Raw genomic sequence first — 21,107 nt, forward strand, 5'->3', positions numbered from 1 at the left:
TCTGGAGATATTTCAGGACTGTGGTCCATGGAGCTCGGGGCTGTCTTTATTGCAAGTGAATGTTTAGTGTCTGCCTAGAAGAGCTCCTCGTGTGGCTTAAATTTTCTGACTGTGGGAAGGGCCATGTTGAGCACTGCGTACAGAGGGATGCTGTTGGATCTTGTGGCCTCTTTTAGTGAGGGCTTTCTTATTGTATTGGTTGGTGATTGCTTTGGCAGAATAGAGCTTGGTGAGGAGATGACACCATTTTATTTTTTGTGATTTTGGAGAGATGTCCATCCAAATGGACTGAGGCTGTGCAAGTGTTGAGAAACCTCTCAAAGCCTGAAACCTGTCATTACCTCCAGGTAAACTAAGGAGATTTCACAGCCTCTGAAGGCTTCACCCTTTCTCCCAATTGCTGGGCTTACTCCTCATGTGCCAGAAGACACTGGACAGATGGTGGAAATTATTTAGTACTGGTCCTGGCTTGAGCTGTCTTCTGACTGCTGCATCTTGCTGACTGGTAGCCAGGTGACTGAAGTAGTCATGGGCTATAAGCAGCAGTTGAACCAAAAAGGAACAAACATTTCCTCTCAGAGAAGCTCTCCTCAGCTTACTGCATCTAGAATTTGCTTTCAGAAAGCCTCTAAATACCTCCATCCTAAACACAGTGTGGCTGTAGGAAGCAGAAGCAGGTAGTGTTCTTTTAGCAGCTCAGCCATGACAGTGCCGGCAGCCATATCTTATTTTTCAGAGTCCTAACAAATAATTCAGTGGAGGGGTTCTGTGTAGTTAATGCTTTTGTCATGGAGTGGTTTTCAGAGTGCAGTCCATGTCTCATTAGCCTGCATACTGCCTGCTGAAGACCCTTATGGAGCTGTGCACTCAGAAGCTAAGTGCTTGTAAAAGCTCCTGTGGTTGATTGTAAGGCCAACAGGCTCATTTGCTTCACACTTTTTCTTAGTCTTTTACAACTAGTGTCAGTCTCTTTATTTTTTTCTCTGTCTGCCTATGTCAGTGTTTCTAGTCTGGTGCAAAACGCTGAAGTGCAGAAGTGCCACTTATTGAGATGTTGAAAAAAGCTGAAGTTGAAATAAAACTTAAAAAATAAAAAATAAAAAAAATAAGGATAGACAGAAAGGTCAGACAAGGGTGAATCTGTGTGTATTTTCAAGAAGTACCTTAGCAAGGAGCTCAGTAATAGAAAAACACATTGCAAGTCCTGATTGGGAGGAGTAGCCCTCACAGTAACATAAGAGCACTTGTAGTCTTGTCAGGAGCAAAGCTTGGAGTCAGAAGCATTCTGTATTGCACAGGCTGATAGAAAGCTCCATTTTGGCTTCCCTAACTTGACCAGGCTCTAAGAGCAATACAGGCCATAAAACCAGTATGTATTCTATTTTGGAAACCCTTATAAGATTGTGGGATAAATTGGCAAGGCAGAAGTCCCACCTTTGCAGTAACATCTTAAGTTTTGGGAGTGCCTAAGAGTTTTAGGCTCCATACTTTCAGAGGGCCAGGTTTTTAGAAACTGCTGAGTGTTTCTTGTATGAAGATCCTCAGGTAGACAGCTTGAGATGTTTTTATAGATGGAGTTCCCCAAGCCCTAACTGTTTCCATAGCTCCATCTTTCATACTGAAGCATTCCCACATCCATCTCTCTGGGATTTGGTCATGCTCCTGTTGCAGACACAAGGACATTTGTAATTGTTCCCAGTGGAACTGTAGGTTGCTTGGCTGTCCTTCCTCTCGTGTTCATCAGGCCAGAAGTGCTCCTCCACTAATGGCCTAACAGACCCCTCTAAGAAGAGTTTGCTCTGACACTTTAGTGCTGACATGCTATGTGAACCAAAGAGCACTCTTTCTGCAGCTTTCAGGGGAGTGGCTTCCTATTTCTCAAGTTTATGGAGATCCTTTGGGAGCTGGGTTTATTCAGTACAGTTGCAAAACCTGGAGAGTGTTTTGTTCCTCCTGTGCCCTGTAATAACAATAGTCCCTAAGCTAAGCTGCCTGCCCTAAGTCATGCATGCTCATGACTTAAATTATGCATCCTGGTTTTGATTAGTGGCTGCTTAAAGCTCTTGAATGAAAGGGCAGAAGAGAAGGACAGTGGGATGGAGTGGGGGAAAAGGAAGGTGTTGAAAAACACTTGCAGACAGGGAATGTGCTCTAGAAGTGAAAGCAGGTAAGAGTCCTCAAGAGCACCATCATGAGAAAACACCAGCCAGAAATAAAGACCGGCCTTCTCCCTTCTTGGTCCTTTCTGATGCACTCTTATGTTGCTGTGCAGTATAAAATGGCTTTAAGCTTAGCTGTGGAAAAAAAAAAAAAAAAGCCTCATCTCTGTACTTGTACCACATGTTGGAACTGTGAATACTAATACTTGTAGTTTTTTGAAGAGCTTTGACTGCTTTTACATTGTATTCCAGAAAATGTCTATTAAATCTGCTCTGGTGATGAGAAATTTTCCCTTTCATTCAGGGATCAGTGAGTAAAAAGAAAAGCCAATCTCTTAAAATATATTTTTCTATTTGTATTTTCTGAGAGAAGAAGAACAGAATAGATGTTTCTTTGTTTTCTTTGCCCCCCATTATCATGGAGTTTTTCCTTTGCTGCTGCTCGTCCCACTGACTCTGTGTATTCTCCATTCCTTGCAGTGGTTTTGTGCTGAATAGCTGCCTTTCTTTCATGCAGGCAGATTAAACTTTAAGATTTATACTGTTAAGGATATTTACATTCTGGCATTAGATTCTTCGCTCTTGAAAACCCCATACATAGTTCTTTAGGGCCCAGCTCTTCACTGACTGCAGTTTCCTCCCATGAACAAGCCTATTCCTCAATGATAGTGTGATTTCTAACGAGGGCTTCCGTGTGTGCTAAGTGTCTTCTCTGGCTTATGTGTTCCTTATAACACAGAGTAAACTTCTACTGTGGTCTATTTGGATGAAAGCATAGGCAGGGTAACCTGAAGTGCTGTGAAGAAGGCAGTGTAGGACAGCAGAGACCTGGGTGCTGTGTGATGTTCATGTTGGGGAGGAGGCCTGGCCTGTTTGGTGGTGAAGGAGCACATTATAAGCGTAGAGGAAGGCTTCCTCTGTTCCCTGAAAAATTGTCTTCCTTCTCGTTTTATGCTTGTCAGTTTGATTTCATGAGCACATGATTCATCAGCCCGAAGGGTTGAAAGCTATGAGACCTGTGCTAGATGCCTGGGACACGATAAAAATGCCAAAATGTGATATGATGGCTTTGTTACTGTGGTCAGTAGGATTTAGGCTGAGTTGCAGGCACTGGAATGGAATTTCACAAGCTTTTACTCTTCATTTCAAGAGGATAATAGGACTGCATTGCATATCCTTTTCCATAGCTGCCCATGGCTTTCTGCGTGGCCTTTACCATTTGATTATTGGGTTTTGTGTGCTTTTTCCTCTTGAAATACTATTGCTAAGTCCTTTAAAATTATTATGTCTTTGAAGAAAAACAATCAGGTCTCAAGAGGCATTTCTGGGGGGCGATGGGAATCTGGAGTTTGTTTAAAGGAAGGGGATCTGGAGAAGTTAAAGCAGAGAACTCAGCTATGCAGAACCGATGATGCATTCCAAAAGATAATTGAAGAGCTATACTGCTCTACAGAGTGCTCTGTTCTATATTATTATTATTTTTTCACTTAGAAATCTTTTGAAGCACCAGAGTCACACACACCTATATTATATACAAACCTGTGGGAACCAGTGACCCATGTCTCTCTCTTGGAGTGAACAAATGATATTAATTCCCTCAGCAGAAATCCAAGCCTTTCTAAATGAACATCTTTGCTGCCACATGCTTAAAGTGCTTGTAGCAGACATACACAGGGTATGGCGTCTCCAGCGCCTGTTTTCTTTCCACCCTTGGATGCTTTCATAATTCTGGGAACATCCTGCACAGAGGTGTCTGTGTCTGCTCAGGTGGATCTGAGGGAAGAGGTATGAGAGACAGATGAGAGCCCTAGAAAAATACTGATATAAAACAGCTCCATTAACAGAGCTAATGGAGTTACAAACCCATGTGTGACAGCACAAATGCCGTGCTGCAGTATCCCAGAGAGCTGTCAGCCCTTTAGTTAAGTGAGGATGATGCAGTGGTGGTGGACCTGAAATAACTGACAAAAAGCCTTATTTCTGTAACCTGACAAACAAGCTCAATGTTTACGTACAACAAATGCTTCAAATCCCTATTAAAAGAAGTAAAAAGAATAGAAATGCAAATGTTTTTGTTAGACACCCAGCTTCCTTCCAGTAGGTCATTCAATTCTATTGCTCAGGAAGTGCCATTGGTTTCTCTTTACATTAGGTTTAGGGCACAGAGGGCATTTGGATTAATGAGAGGCAAAAATGGTGGGAAAATACTCTGTTATCCATACCCTTTGGTAAGTCTGGGTAATTAGTGAAACCTTTGCAAGCAGTAGCTTTCATTTCAGTGTAATTGCAAAATAATTATCTCATCTGGTAGGGGTATCATCTGTGTTGATTAATGACATACAGGTAAAACACAAAACACCTGCTTCAGAAGTATACGAGCTAGCATGGTTTCATCTGACTTGGTCAGCTGAATACCCTGCAACTAGGTGTACTACATGTGAAACAGCACAAAGCAGCATTTGCTGTTCATTTCAAGGGGGAAATCTGCCTCTTTGGGGCAGTTTTTGGGCACTGCTGAGAATGTGTTGACTTTATTTGTTTCAGAATCCATAAACTTACCCTCTGGAAATGAGAATTAAGTCAGCAGGTTGTGGGCCTTGTTTTTTAGGGATGAACTTTAGAATCTGCAACAAAAACAAAAACCCCAAACCAATAACAATAATAATAATAACAACAACAAAAACTTCCAGAGAAAGAAGAAAGATGTGAGAACAGGACAGGAAGAAACAGTGATTTCCATGCTAAAGACTGGAGATGTTCCCCTCACGGCTCTGCCCCTGGTTTCCTCCAACACTTCTTTGCATTTCTGCTTGCCATCTGCAGTATGGGAAATGTTAATATTTCCTGCTTTTTGTCTTTTTAGGCAGCAAACTCTTTGGGCACAGCCTCCTGGGACTCTTGTGTCACCAGTGTCTCTAGAAGGCAGGAAGGTGTCTGGAGGCACACTTTTGGAAAGAGGGCCAGTCATTTCCTTTTCTTTCCCCCTTCTTACCCCCCCCCCCCCCCTTTTTTTTTAAATTTATTTATTTTTTTCTTTTTCTAAAGGAACTCCTTTACCTTAGTAGCCGGGGAAGTTCATGCATTTCTGAAGTTAACCTGTTAGTAGCTCGGTGTGAGTGTCAGTGGGCTCCACAGGTACCTACTGGCAGCCATCCACTGTGGCAGTGGTACTGCAAATGCATCTCTGTTTACTGTTCTTCTGTGTTGGTGCTGTTCAGTAGGGCAAGCTGAGGTCTGGAGCTGGAGCTGCATCTGCTGCTCTGGGAATGCCAAGCCTTGCATCTGATCTGGAATGCCAATGAGCACATATAAAGCTGTTAATGTCTGTGTGAGGTTTTTTTAGTCCTCATTACCAACCTAATAGAATGATAATTCCTCGGCTGCTGTTCCAACCTGTGGGATTTTACCCACTTAATTAATTTTCTTTCTTGCTAAGAAAGCTCTCGTTTTAATGCAAAAGGAGCCTTCTCTATTTGCTTCTAAGGGACTTCTCATATCTATATCAAAGGCAGTGAGGCCCAAAGACCCACTCTACTCTCCTACCACCTCTCTGCATTAAAGTGCAAGCTTGTGCCATGACCCCAGAATGACAAACTGCTCTCCCAGCGCCTTCTGGGAGTTCAAAATGCCAGCCTACAGCACCTCCCCAACCTGTCAGCATGTCTGCAAGCTGTCTTTGTAAATAAATACAGATATCAAACAATAAACAGATGCCTTTTTAACATGTGCTGTTTCAGGCTGTAATATTCCTTTCTGCTACAGCTTGTCTCAGCATCTGTCAAGTCATTGCCAGCTCCACAGCTCCCTTTCAGTTGCATTTAATGCACAAAGATTTGTGTTGTGGTGGGTATAAAATAGGATGAGGAGCTGGCTTGTTTTACATCTGTTTTGGCGCTACTTGCAATTTATAAAATGTGAAACATGAATGCTTCTGTGTTCCTTCCCGTCTCTGTGTCAGGAGATAGTGCAAACTCTTGTTCCTTATGCTTGATCAAGTGGCTTTCTGCAGGGATGTGTACGATTACAGAAGTATACAGGGATGTAAAAAAAGTAATTTGAAAAACGTATCACAATCAGAGCCCTAAAGTGAACAAACACCAAAGTGGGGGAAGAAGCTGTGAATCAGGGTTGGATGGAAAAAAACAAACAAAACCCAATTCATTCCAATTGACTCCTTATGACCCATCAGACTAAAAAGGCAGGGCCCAAAGCCCCAGGGGTGCACCTTAGTGCAGTGCTGTGGGAGGGATGGCTGTGAGCTGCTGGGCTGAGTCAGACTCTTTATCTCTGCTAGTAGCCAGCAGGGGTTAGTGAGAATATAAAAGCAGGGCAGCTAATCAGGAGAAATGCCAGGGTAAGCTTCTGTTTATTTTTGTTTTCATATTAAAAATGTATTGATCCCAGACGACCCGTAATCTATGGGGTTAACTCCTCTTTTGAGAATTCACCTATGTGGTTAAAGGAAGCTTTGGATCCCATGATGCTACAGTCCTGTTCTCTGTCCCTCTCTGTCAACCCTATAGAAAGTTCCTACTTTTTATTGTCCTCATCCACTTGTCACATATGCTGTTCATTTTGCTGTAGGGAGATGCAAAGGAATCACACTAATTAACAAAAATCAAACTATTTACGCAAGTGGCAAGTCCTGAAGACAACTCTGTCAGGTTTTTTTGAGATCTACTGAGAGAAAGGAGAATATTCCCTCTTCCTGAGATGCTCTAAATTAGATTAGATAGGAACATAGCCGTGCAGAGAGGGAAGGCACGATCCTCCACTGGAGCAGAGGATTTAGGTGACCCAGAGTATCTCCTGTTTTCTAATGTACCTTGAAGAGAGATGATTGAAATCTCTCATCTGAGCATGTATGCACACAAGACAAAATGCAATGTTAGCAGCCCTAAATGTATTAGATCTCTCTGCTCTTGATCACAGTGGTACATCTGCTGGAATAGTAATAGGGAAAGAATGGATTTTGCCTACAAGGGCAACACGGTTCTCCCCATAAATAGAAAGGGAAAACTGGTACTAAAAATGCCTTTGAATGACATTTCTGATGTCTCTTAGTAGTTTGTGCACTTGCTTGTGGCACTTTGGGTCTAATGGTTTCAGAGCACATTACAAAACTGAACAAATCTTTTTTCCCTATCTGTCTCTGAAAGCTGGAGGTGCTGTCCAGTAACATCTGTCTGAAAGGGCTAGGATCAAGTTCAACAGGGCAGGGTTCTGTGGGGCAGCTGCCACTTTGTCCTGGTGCTGCTTTCTACACACAAGCACTTGCATCTCTCAGATACTTTCACTTCCCCTTTTAAGAAGCCAGGATGTGGTTTGTGCACGTGTGTTTGAAATGCTGGTTTGTACAGAGCAGGGAACAGGCTTGTAAACAAACAGAATAGCATGGTGAAGCACAGCTGAAGAAGTGTGAGCTCACTAGGGATGTGGGCCCGAACAACCGCACAAGTACTGGCTTGACATTCCCCTGCTCAGATCACATATAAAATAAGCACCTGTGATGTGGAGTTTTGGCAGCTGCACTGCCTGAGTGTCCTGCAGGGAGTGCTTGCAGAAGGGACCTTGCCCCCCACTTGTCACCTTCACCTTGGGAGAACTGTTGAACACTGTGGTGCAGTGGAGCAGCCTGTGCTCCAGGTGGGCATGTGCACAGCTTTGGGATGTTGTCGGGACTGGCTGTGCCAGAGGATTTTTGTTATGAGAGCAAAGCAGCGAGTTACATGGGGATGGAGAGGAGAGGAGCAATGCTATGAAATGGGTTTGCATGGCGCCAGCTTAACATCTGAATTGGAGCTGTCAGGGAGAACGAGATGCAGGCTCAGTGCTGTTCTCTGGAGAGATGCACTTACAGAGAAATTGCTCTGTTAAGCACTGGCTCCACCTCTGCCCCAGGTCTGTCTGACTTCTGCAAGGGGAAGGCTGACAAGGGCAGCTGTTAGCCATCCTCCCTTCCCATTGGCCTTCCTTTCCTTTCTCCAGGCTCTGATTTACCTTCTCTTGCTTGCTCACTGCTGTCACCACCTGAATATCTCCCACCGAACCCTTCTCCTCCTGGCTACATTGGTATCTTTAACCCACACTCCTGGCCTCTCTGTTCCATCACCTTGCCCTCTTTTTCATTTTCCTGTTGTTCTCTGATAAAAGCTCTTCTCTATCATCACTAAGTGGAATGAAAAGTTAGATTTGTCTTACAGAGTTGCCAGAGTTTTTGCCACACCACATGCAGGTGTGCAGAAAAGAGTTGATCTTTACCTGAACAGGAGGAAGTGACTGAGACAAGGTCACAGCCCTCCTTGGGCACATTATCAACGTACGAGTCTTATGTGTGTCACTGCTGTTTCTGACAGGTTGAGCAGCCCGGATCACCGTACTGGGGACCTGAAGCAAGGAGACTGACTGATGTGTGTTTAGCACGGCCTGACTTATCCCGGTGACCAAGCACTTCCCTGGAAGCCTGTCCCTCTGAGCAGCACACAGGTAAGAGGCAGAGCTGCTGCTGCTCAGACTGTGCTTCTGCTGGGCTCTGCCTTGTCTGGGGCTTGCTGCAGCGGGCTGAGCAGAGGGTTTTTCCATTAACTTGGCACTGTCACCCCTGCCTGACATAGCTGTAGAGGTGGAACTTCACATTGTGTTTACAGAGCAGGAAATGCTTTTCATCAAAATTGTACTTCAAGAGGAGCAAGACTGCTTGTATGGATAAGATAAATATAGATCAAAAGTGTGGGAGGAGTATACTGAAAAAAAAGAAAAATCATACATATGTGTAAGCTATTAATAAAGCAAAACTTAGACCTTTTGTTCTAAAATAACTTCATATTGAACATTATCTTAATATAAACAGAAAGCTTTTTAAGAAAAGGAAGAAAGAAATGTATGTGGAAGAAAGTGGTTAAGTAAGAAATGAAATGAAGTGTTTACTTTTTGACCAGGGAAGATGTTTCAGGTCAACCAAAAGTGAAAAGAAAAACCAAACAGAAAAGCCCTGTAATTCTGATTGCGATGACTCATGGAAACCAGATCTAGAAAAGATGAAGCTCTTTAGTCCAAACCCTTAATCCCCTACTAGTATGAAACACTGTTCCCAGCAATGCCTACCAGTCCTGTTTTAAATGATGGGATTTTCCGTTGTCCCTTTGGGATACTGTTCCACAGTCTAATAGAATTAATCTGCTTACTTCTCTTTCAACCTCTGACCACTACAGATGCAATTAGTAGTAGGCAATGGGAGGATTCTGTTTCCTATGCTGTATTATGAAGGCTTAGGGCTGTATTGTGTTAAACCAGACATCGGTAGCGAGCGTGCATGCAAGAGTGTGGCTTATCTGTCAGTACTCATTACAGCCTCATAAACGTCTTTGAACTAGAATTCTCAGGCTCATAGGAGCTTTTCTACAGTCGTAATTCAGGATCTGATAAGGCATGGACTAATGTATTTGAATGCCTGTGAGAAAAAACAGTATGATTGGAAGCTAAAATTAAATGCGGTCTCATATGCTGCATGAGCCGATTTGAGTCTGTATTTCTGGAGCATTCTCCAGCCTTGCTTTTGATTTCTGTCCTGAACAAACTGGTGGGATCTGTATGAATTGATTGATTGATTGATTGATGTGTCAGTGGTGATGGAGGAACCAGTGCACCTTTTCAACTGTGAATTTTAGGACTTGAATAAAAACTGTGAGCTGCTGCTAGCAGAAAGTTTCTAGTGAAATAACCAGTTAAATATAAAGCCAAATAAATTGGAGATGAAAACCATAGCTGGTTTTATTTAGCCTGTGTTGCCACTCATCAAGAAGCTGAGCTTTCTTCTGTGACATTTCACCCATTTCGCTCCCTAGATTTGGAAGTGTTCTAGCAGCAAGAACTGTCACTCAGCTTCTCAAGCACATAGCTGGGGTTTGGATCTGTTCACACAGGGAGGCTCCAGCACCAGCTGATCTGTACAGACTGATGCTTGGATTCATCCATTCCAAAAGTGAATTAAAGCACACGATCAGACTGGAAGCTATTGCAGTGTAGTTGTTGATGGGTGTCTGACTAAGAATGCAATGTGAAGCAGGGGTCATGAAGAGCCAGGCCAGCATTCCACACGGCCTTATCCACTGGTATTAAGGGAGAAGTTACAATCCTGTTCTTCCTCCCTTCCCGTAAATCCCTGACTTTAATGTGCCGTACCCTTTCTGGACTATTTCTTTAAATAGAAAGCCTCAGTACAAGCATATCCACTAGTCCTGCATTTCATTATTGAGATAAGTTAATTAAGCCTATTAAAATTTGACTGGTTCACCTGTATTTATCGGATCAGAATTTCTTAAACTGAAGATTGAGTTACAAAGCTTTGGCGTGTTCTGTGAGTCCAGTGCTAATTTGCCCATTATTTTTAAGTGGTTGAAATCCTTTTCAAGCTTGGTGTTTTGCTGCTTCATGTGGTTTTCTAACATACTTCAATGGATGGGAAGGTGGTGACTGAAGCAGGGTGCAATGATCCATAGCAGCATACATTCCCTGCCCCACCTTTTCCTGGTGAGCTTCATTCTTGCGGAAGTGTCAGTAAACCCAAGGCAAAAAGCTACACTTTCTCCTTCACTCTTGCCTTTTTCTGTTGCTTGCAAGTTTATCTCGCTTCTCGCTTTTTAAAAGCACTGCATTAGCTAGGGGGCTGTGAAGTAAAAAGCATTCTTTAAATACAGATGCTGGTGATAGTCCTTTTAAAAGCTGCATTTCTCAAGCTGGGAGCTATTGACCCCTTTCAGTGCAGTCACAAAGAAATCCAAGAGGAAATGGAGGGTGAGGACCAGCAGGGGATATATATAGATATATATATATATATGATTTCCAGCTCCCCCCCAAGTCATTTTCTTACTCCACCTCCTGCCAGACTGGCTATTGTGTGAGACCTGCATGGGATACCAGTCACCATATAAGGAGAATTGCATCATGCTGCATTCTTTCTAAAAATTGATTTTTTACAGTTGCTTTACTTTTTTTTTTCTTGCTGAAAATTCTGATCTAAAGGAAAACAGCAGACTCCAGAACCATGTGTACAGAACTGTGCAAAACTCATGGGGTCTGAAGATCATCCTCTTGTATGAGTAGCTGGGAGACAGTCTTCAGCACAGCTCCCTGTGGTTACCAGCACTTCTGACTCCCTGGGATGCCCTATAAAAATCAGCTGACTTTCCTTTAAGAATCTATTGATTCATCTTGTAACAATCTGCCTATTTTACTGTAAGAACCTGTTAAAAATCTGTTTAGCAACCAGTAATCTTGCAAACTTCTTAAAAAACAAAAACAAACAAACAAAACAAGGAGGAGCAGAAAAAAAGAATGTTTCCTCTTAGAAGCAGCAGCGTTTTGGGTTTCGTTTGCCACAGTAATGTCCTGGAGTGGGTCTGCAACAGGAGAAAGGAAAATACTTTCTATTAATGTTTTCTGTTGCAGAATATTAGTTGTTTGGTACTATTAAGAACTATGTATGCATTGGAAATCAACCATTTTTTCCTTTCTGAAATGTTGAGACAATACTTAAACTGCCATTTTCTGCAAATTACATGCGGACTTTTTGAAATATTTAGTTTTTAGAAGGCATTTAAATTGGGGCCGCATTGACTAAAGGAGAGAGATAGCATATTTGGGAGGTTGTTATTTTCTGTGAGTTCTCTTCAGACTGTGACTTGAATTGCTTGGAAAAGCTGTGCTACTCTCATCCCTCTGCAAAATAAGTCTCCCAGATAACCTTCTATTGTGAAAAATTGCCCTTGTACTAAATTGTGAGAGCTTCCTGAGATGCTTGAGTTTGCATCAATACAGAAGGGGAATGCCCTCATATAAAAACACATGAAAACTCTCTTCACAAAATGTGATTTGGTGCCTCCTAAATACTACCCACTGTGATATCAGAATATGGTATCATGGACAGTGAGTGGTATGCTGAGTTCTCAAATTACCATTGAATTGGCTCATGATTTTTGGCGCTTACACGGTTGTCATTGGCCATTTGAGTTGACATGGTACAAATGCTCCTCACTGTTGCAAACTCAACCATATCATGGGCAAGGAGCTTTGCCAAAGGATGATGGGGTTTGCTCATGTGCCAGGGAAGGGAGGCAGAGCTGCCTTCCAGCTCTGTGCTGAGCCCTGGAATGATGACATCAGCACTGTGCAAAGTGAGCTGGGCTCTACGTCTCTTAGGCTGAGACCTCCATAAGGATGTCTGCTTTTATTTGTGAAATAAGTGAAACTAGGGACTTAGTTTAAGAGGTAGAATTATTTTCCGTCTGCAGAGATTTCTCAGGGAGCAGATGCGTAAGAGGTGTGTATATGCATGTATTGGAAGCTTTTTTCCTTTAGCTTTTGAATAAGAGCTGGGATCAGTAAAAAGTGCTATTAAAATCAGTAGTACGTATAATATTATCTTGTCAGAGATGCGGTGGGTTTTGGCAGTTGTTCATACACTTCCTAGCCCTGCTCCTCGCATTCTGACAGGCGGAAGCAGCTTGTTTCCTGTCTGCCTTTCTTTCTCATCTCTACAGGGATGGTAAGAGGTTGGATTTGGTGATCTTAGAGGTATTTTCCAACTTAAACAATTCTATGAATTTTTGAAGAGAGCTGGTAAGTTTTCTACTGTAGAAAGTTGTGATTAAGTTATTTTATTTAGTGCAGAAACTGGCTTTGTGAAACTTTGCATTCATTTTCAGAGAAACCTGAAGTTTCTTGGTTTTCTTGGCTGTTTTGTTTGTTTGTTTGTTTTCTGGAGGGTTTATCTTCTTCTTTTTCTTCTTTTTTTTAATTCTTTTTTCTGTTGCTAATCCTTTCTGTGACAAAACAGGAGTAGGTAAGGGTGAAAAAACAGAAGTAATCCAGAAATAATGATAAACTGCCCTCTAAAAGTGTCTGTATCTCCTACTTAAAGAAAAGAAAGCAAAATAACTGACTTATTCAAAATAACTTGAAGAATATGAAAAAACTTGAGCACACTTGTGCTGGACAGTTGGATGGTTCTCAGGAGCATGTGGCAGGAGCGGGAAGGTACAGATAAAATGCAGGCGTTGTGTGGCTGGATGATACAGTGGCATACAGTGGCAGTGCTTTGCCTGTATTTTAGCTTTAGTGCCCAGCCTATGGAGGTCTTGAGCGAAACTGAGCTCTGTCTGCAGCTATTTCTTTCCTGAAAAAGCACAGCACAGCACTTCTAGGAGTGGACCAACCCCCCAGTAGCACATACAAAAATTAATATGTTCCACAGTAGTTATGTTTAAGCAACATCAGCTTCCTTTTTAAAAATTATTTGTGAAAGGTTTATTTTCACATCCTCCAGCACTCACTGGGTGTTAATTTTCAGACTTGCTGGAACACTGGCTTGAAGTGTCAAAATACCTAAGATCTGTAATGGGCTTGGTCCTTCCTTGCTGCTTGGCATAAAGCAGCCGCTGAGCACAGGAGGGTAGGAGGATGGTTCTCCTGGGAACTGCTTGTGCTGTAATTGTCATCTTGAGCCTCTTCTGGCAGCTTTCCCTGGCAACCGTTGATGACAGGATATTGCAGTTTGTGGCTATCTGACCCCACTCATTTTCCCAAGTTCTGCAGCAGGGCAAGTTATGGGGTTTGGGCATTCCCAAATTTGTGCTCTACAAATGACATATTTCAGGGCAGAATTTGTCACGGAGTCTTCAAGCTGATCCATGCCATTTATAATCTTTGTGACTGCAAAGTACATTTCAAGGAAGCTAAAAGTAATATTCTCAATTTAAAACTATTTCTCCAGTAAGTATTTAGTCAATGAGAAGACAGAGAATCTCTTTGTCCGTTTTTTCCCATGCTTAAGTATTCAGCTTTTAGGATGGAGCTAAATGTTTATCACGAGCTATTGGCTTGTTAGCTGAGTTGACTTTAGTGTATGGATTATGTTACTGGAAAGTGGAATCCCTTGCCAGAACTGCTTTTGCTGATCCATTTCCCTTTCCGTATTCCGATTTTGCATGTTATCTGGTAGCTGCACTAAGACCAAACTCTTACTGCACTGATGAGAACCAGGAGTTGGCATTCTGCTCGTCTATCTCCTTCTGCCAAAGGCCAGTAGGCAGAAGAGTGTGTACATTTTTACTATTTACATGAGTGCAGTTTATGGTCATTTGAAACACCTGAAGATCAGCACATCAAAGCTCTGATTCTCCTAGTAGCTTAGTGTGACCCCAGTGTGGATAACATTCAGTACATTCAGATCTGGTTGGAAATGAGTCACTTGCAAAACTTATATCTAAACCAGAATTCAGATGTTTCAGGATAGCAGTATAAACCCCTATGGACACTCAGTAGTGCTTTTTCTATTGATCAAGAGTAATGGAAATTGATTAGAAGTGTGGCAATCCGTTTCTTTGGAGAACAGAAAATAAGCTGTGTGTATCAGACCTATGATTCACACCTCTGAACTAGATTGTTTTGTTATGGAAGAAGGAAATTATGCAGCTTCCCCCCCCCCCCCCAAATCTTCATGGAGGCTGTAAATCTTTGTGCAATCAAGTTGAAATTAAGCGAATTGTTTCGGTCAGTGAAAGGGTTTTATATATATATATATATAAGTTTGTAAACATTCAGATATTTGATTCCAGATTTTCTTTAAGGAGCACAGTTTTGTTTTAGAAATGTCCAAGCCACTCTTTTCAACATTTAAAAACCAAAACCACATTTCCCTGTTCATACACAATCCAAATGTTTTATAAGAAGAGTTCGGTTTTGTTTTAAGAAGTGAGGAAATGTTTTTCTAAAGAAGAAAGTTTCATCGCAGGTTGAACTAAACTGGGCAGTTGGGTGAAGAAACATCTTTGTGTTGCTTTGTTCCAGAAAAAAAGTTTTTCCAGTTCAAACTGAAGCATTTTTCCCCTCCCTCCCAGCCCTACCCCCCCACCCCCCCCCCCCCCCCTTTTTTTTGTTTCCTTTTTTGTTTTGTGGTTTTGTCACTAAAGCTACAAACTCTATTGATCATCCTGACATATTCCTTCTGATGGTACTGGCACGGTCTTGTTTTCTTGTTTTTTTGGTTTTTTTTTTGCATGCTTGTGGTTTCTTGCTGGAAGGGCTTGAGTTTGTTTGGCAGGAGCATGGCACTTAGGGCTGTCCTCCTGCTCTTTTTCCTGCTGCAGAGGTTGCTCTTGTCCCCACAGGTGCAGGTCACCTGTGTGCCGCAGCTTTCTTTTGTCCTTCTTCCCCATTCAGCTTTGTTGAGTTACTGATCATTCCCAGCTGCAACCAGGGAATAAAACATGAGTGCACCTACTAAGCACTATTTTCTTTGCTATTTCTCACTGAACATGTCCCAGTGACTGTAGCTGGGCATTGAGTTGACTGCTCTCAGAATCCATGGTGGGCCAAGTTGGAGACATCCAGAGGACGCTGCCTGTATTCTGCCTCTCTTGTTCATGTCCCTCGCATGATGCCTTCTTTGAGGAGCAGCTCTCCCCTTCCCATCCCAAGTGATGCTATTGCTGAGGAATGTTGGATGGAGACCATTATACACATAATGGAGGTGCTGCTGGATTTGGGGTTTGGGCTTGATTTAAAAGGGAGGAGACACGGGAAGGAAATGTTGTTTTTAGTGGGGACCCAGGCTGTAGTGCACTGCAGAGCTGCTTGAAAAGTGCTCAGTAAGCAGGGAGGTCTGCGGGTGCCGGGAGGGGGGCTCAGTGAGCCTGCAAATGTTTCCATGCAGTGCTCGAGGCTGCTGTCCCAGGCACATACTTTGTTAATGCTTCTGGGGTAGGCGCTTTGGGAATAATCAATCAGCGTCGCTCTGTGTTTCTTCCCTGTTGGAGCTGCTCTGTCTTGTTCTCTCGGTGCTACCCATTTTGGTTTTAATTTCTGCACGGAGATTCGAATCATGCAGGCAGGGAAGTTTTGTCGTACAGTGGGCTAAAGACTTTGTCTCTACAGCACTAAAATGTGTGTTTGAAGTTGTAGGTCCTGAAAAAGGCAGCGGTGCTGGGGTTTGCTGAATGTACTCCAAATGTTTCAGTGGTTTCCTAGATCAGGACAAAGCTGTGCTCCTGGCTGCTGTGAGCTACCATTTGGAACACCGGAAGGACCTTCCCTGTCAGCTCTTAAGGGTGCCACACCTCTGATCCACCACATTTCCCACCTTTCCTCTGCCTCCTTTCTGTGCCTCCTGATTCTTTGACGTAGCCAGGCTCTGCTGCAAACAGCTGCTTGTGGTTGTGCTTTTGCTGAGGTGATGCTGCAAAGGGCTTTTTTTTCTACTCCTTTCCCCACCACCACCCCATCCCCCCAAAATATAAGGGCATGTAAAGGGAAAGGCTATAAAAAAATTTGTGTAACTCAAGACAGTTTTTGTACATGTAGGAATGAAGGAATTTTGGTAGGATGACTGGCTGACATGAAAGATCAAGACAACTTTGCCTTCCCTCTGAGTGAATCAGTGGGCAAACTAATTAAAAGCCAGAAGTACACAATACCCAGACATAGGCTGACACTTCTGCAAGCAAATGTTTCTAGAGATGGTGTAATTGGATGGGCAGAACACACTGTGTTTTGCAGAGGATTTGGCCTCCTGACACTACAGCTGCACTTCACAGCAGTAATGGGAACTGCATACTATGAGTTAATTGACTCAAGGGCACCTGCATAATGTGCCCTGTAACCAGTCCCTTCTGATGTTCCCTGTTAATGCCCACAAAGGAGCAAAGAAGAACCATACCCATTTTTCCTCAGGTAGATTTTGCCTGGAGAAGGCACAGGTTCAGGAACTGAGTGCTGTCTCCTGGCTGGTAAATTTGGGAGGTTACTGTAACAGGAAACAGACCTAGGTGAGAGCTTGCACAGTACTGAGGAGTAAAGGAGAAAGTCACAATTAAGCTGGAGGACAGGCCCTGACACCTTCCCAGTCAGCAATGCTGGGAAACCAGGGAATGTTCTTTTGTTTTCAGAAGGTAGATAGAGTCCTTGCTTTATGCTCTGCCTTTATTTGTTAAAATGAGGATGTATAAAAGAATCCTTCTCACTGTTGAGGTCTGGGGGCACTGCAGGGGCTAAGAGAGCTTTATCACTACCCATTGCCTGGAGAGATGAGGGAATTAAGCCCTGGAGGCAGGGGCAGTAATCACCTGGTGCAGCTGGCCAGCTCAGGGTTTCCTTTTATTTGCTGCCATTATTATTATTTATCGTTATTATTGATAGGAGAAAAGTGCAAGCCAGCTGCTCAGTGCTGAGGTGTGAGGGCTCCCGCAGGGTGAAGCGCCCCATGCCACTTAGAAAGCCAGCCATTGTGCTGTCTCTTCAATAAGCGTTTTATTTCACACACTTGTTCTGAGCCTCCTGCTGTCGCTCATGCTACAACCACTAACAAGTAGCCTGCCTGGCAATACAGTGTTGGAGCCAGAGAGCTGCCTTCCATCTAGCTGGGCTCTGGGAGAACAAAACGAAAAAGACAAGTGACTGTTGAATATTTGAAGTCAAGTGTTTCCTCTCAAACATGGAAATGCTCTTTGCACTTCATACACATCACTGCTTGGTGACAGCAACTGGCTTCATCATGCATTATTCCTGTGTTCAGATAGGGCCAACTGTGCAGCAGGAACTTTCCCCTTGCTTCTCGATGGAGCATTTGGAAAGCTCATCGTTAGCAGTGTGTTGTTGTGTAGTACATAGATTATATAGTACATAGTCCATAGATTGTATAGTAAGCCTTTCTTATGACCTTAGTAGGCACTGAGTTGGCTCTCGTGTAGCTTCCACGTTGGGTTTCTAAAACATATCACAGTATTCTCTGGGAGATGGAGCTCAGCAAAGTTTGTCTTGTGTGAAGACTGGCTCATCCTTGTAGCTGAAAAAGGAGAACACCTTATTTCCACTGCAGCAGTATTATAAAGTGCATTGTTCTAATGTTGTAACACTATAGTGGAAATGATAAGTTGTGGCTTGAACCAGTGATTGAGCACCTGGTGGAAGGCAGGGTCAACCCAGGGGAGCTCAGGTGCATGCATTGCCCCTGAGTGACTGGAAGGTGTGGATATTGGCTCCCAGTAAGTGTTGGCAGTGGAGGTGATGGTTTTTTACTGGAGTTCCCTGCTTAAGTGAGACCTTTTAAGGGTAAGCAGCTTTTTTCCTTTGTTTCTGCAGCTGCTGTGTTTGGGCTTATCCTTACTTGCTGCAGCCTAGGATTTTGCCACCCTGCTATTATTGCTGTGCTTTCCATCACACTTCAGCGTTATGCACACCTTGTGTTTCTATTTATGTATGTATGAAGAGTGGCAGAGGTTTGAAGGATACAGCTCATGGAGACTTCTTGTGACACAGCTGCTGAAAAAACAGGCTGCAGGCTGCAATCTGTTCTGCCTTGACTTTTCTGAGTGGAAGGGAGGGAAACATTACATATTCATAGGCTCTGTGTGTGTAGAAATATACATATATACATACATGCATAAATGAAAATACGGACACAAAGCCACTGATTGTCAGCAAATTACACTATTCACAGAAGCTTAGTATCTGTTTGAAGCAGAAGGTGCAAGCCTCTTTCCTGCTCCTACTGAAGGCAGAGTTGGCTATAAGATTGCTGTAAACTGGTATGGGGCTTTCTTTTCAGATCGATGAATTCCTCCTGTCTTGACAAATGGATTTGTTGGTGTTTTATCAGTTCTTTTGTGTTGATAAAACAAAGTACATGCAAGCTAAGCGTATCAATAAAATACTAAGCATTAGCCAGATTTTAGTATTAATATCTAAGACTCTTACATTAAGCAATTTACGCCACAGAAATTTTACTTAAAAACAAAAGCACATCCCTTTTCCTTCCCTGTTACTTTCTGTCTGTGATGTGTTTTTGTGTTTCCTTTTGTTTCATGTAGGCGGGAGGCAGTAGGGTTGCATAATTTCTGGAATGAATGAGTGAATGAGAGGAGTGGATGTGTACTCATTTCCTGCTGAAATGAAGGTTGGAGTAACGTTCTGGGATTCTGAGGTTTTGGGGAACCACATTAGCATGGAGGAACTTGAAAAGGCACTGACTGGGCAAAGATGAAATTCTTAACCCCCCCCCCCCCACACACACACACACAGACGGGTGTGAGTGACAAGACTGAGCCGAATGTTGGGAAAGTACCTTGTGGTGGGCATTACTGGGAGTGAGAGAAATTATCACTACTTAAGAACATCTGTATGGGAAAAAGTATAGCTCACAATATACACAAGGATAAACTGTCATGGAACTGCAACAAACTCTCATTAAAAGAGCTATTTGAGAGAGTGAAAATCAGTGTTAGCTATCCCATACAACTACATTGTCTTTTCCTAGCCAGCCTGTAAAAAGTGGCGTGATGGTGATTGAATTGGACATATGCAATATGAAAACACTGAATGGAGATAAAGTACATGGTTTCAAATTTTATTTCAAACATATAGAGGGTGTTGGTTTTTTCCCAGATCACATACAACAGGTAGATCCAGGGGCTGTAGAAAACTTGAAATCTTGTCTCATTTTATGTAGCAATTCCACGGGTACAGTATTTGCTAAAGAATTTATCAGTCTGTTGAGCTTCAGATCCTTTGGGAAACTAAAAACGTGAAGCAGGCAAAAAGGCGGCGCCAGAAGAGGCATGATTGTTTTTGTAAGGTTAAACAATTAACCTCTCTTTCTTGATTCAGCATTATCCAAAATTCCAAACTGAACCTAATGAAAGAGAAATGGTACAAGATTAGTGGACTTTTAACTGCTGTCTTTCCTTCCAGCTGTAGGCCATCAAAGATGTATAAACCTTCATTCTCTGTGGCTTTATTGAAAATGTTCTCTTATCCTTCTGAGTGATATTGAAGGGATGGGATGTTGCAGCTGAACATGGGCATGGCCTCAGAGTGTTTGGCTCCTTTTTCATGACATTGCAGAAGCTTCTTTTGCCAATTACTGCTTTTTGTTGTTGTTCTTTTGAGACAATATGCTTGGAAACCAGAAGGTCTTGGATGCCTTCAGTGTGGTTTCTGCGACAATGGTGAGTTAATGTAGTGGAGAATTTGAATATGTACATTTGGAGTTGGGTAACCTAAATTCAATTCTTTAAATACGTAAGACTGTGTATATCAGTGTATGAGAACCAAACCCACTAGCAACTCGGTAATTAGATAGAAATAATTAGGAACTGAATGCAAAATTTGAATGCAATTGTAATTTACAGGAGTGCTTGTTAAGAGAAGAGCCAACACAAGAAATCTTGGCTCTTAGCATCACCAGGAAAAAAGCCTCTTTATTTATTTTGGCCATGTAGCAAGCAACCCCAGTGATGAGTTGCTGGAAATGACATGTCTGATTTATTGCCCACTGAAGCTGAAGTATCTGCTACGGTTAAGATGATTATAACTGTGTTTAATTTTATTTTGGAAAGAGATTTGTGTGTGTGTGTGTGTGTGTGAGTGAGTTCTGGGTGCAGTTGATTTCTGTGGCTAGTTCTGGTCCTTAAGCAATGCCAGCCTGGGCTGGCAGTGGCACTGGTGCCTTCCCTGCAGTTGGGGCTGAAGCTGGTCAGCAGGAGGAGTGCCCAAACACAGTGCCCAGTGCTTGCTCCATTGCAGCAGGGCTGAGCTATATGGGGACTGGTAGATCTGGCAGGGCAAAAAGTCATGTCATCTGCCTGATGTGAATTCCTGAGAAGTTAGGTGGGGTCCATGCTCCCTGCAGAAGCTTTCTGCTGTTTCTGCTATACCAGCAAGTCTGCAGCTGGTTTTAGTGACTGCATTGGAGTGTATCTCCCAGTGTCCAGTTGCAGTGCTCCATGCAAGATAGTAACATCTATCTGCTTAGTTGTTTTATATGCTCTTTTTTTCCATAAGTTCCCAACACACCCACATGTTCCAAGCACATTTCCTAACCTGTACAAAATCGGATTGCATCCCTAGATAAGCATAAGCCTTCACTGTGACAAATCCCATTTCCATACACTTCAT

At 42.8% G+C, this 21,107-nt stretch overlaps 1 protein-coding gene across 6 annotated transcripts in view; it reads left to right on the forward strand.

Annotated features, from left to right (window-relative positions):
- Positions 1-21,107, forward strand: part of TSPAN18 (tetraspanin 18) — a 102,781-nt gene that overhangs the window by 43,038 nt on the left and 38,636 nt on the right. For 5 of the 6 annotated variants that reach the window (XM_032444781.1, XM_015864499.2, XM_015864498.2 and 2 more), the window contains one exon: positions 8,516-8,645. The exons of the other annotated variant lie outside the window; for it this stretch is intronic. The gene's annotated coding sequence lies outside the window, so the exon portion shown is untranslated. The remainder of the gene's footprint in view (positions 1-8,515; positions 8,646-21,107) is intronic. 6 annotated transcript variants of the gene reach the window in all.

This window comes from Coturnix japonica, chromosome 5 (genome assembly GCF_001577835.2).
Source record: "Coturnix japonica isolate 7356 chromosome 5, Coturnix japonica 2.1, whole genome shotgun sequence".
Taxonomy (NCBI): domain Eukaryota; kingdom Metazoa; phylum Chordata; class Aves; order Galliformes; family Phasianidae; genus Coturnix; species Coturnix japonica.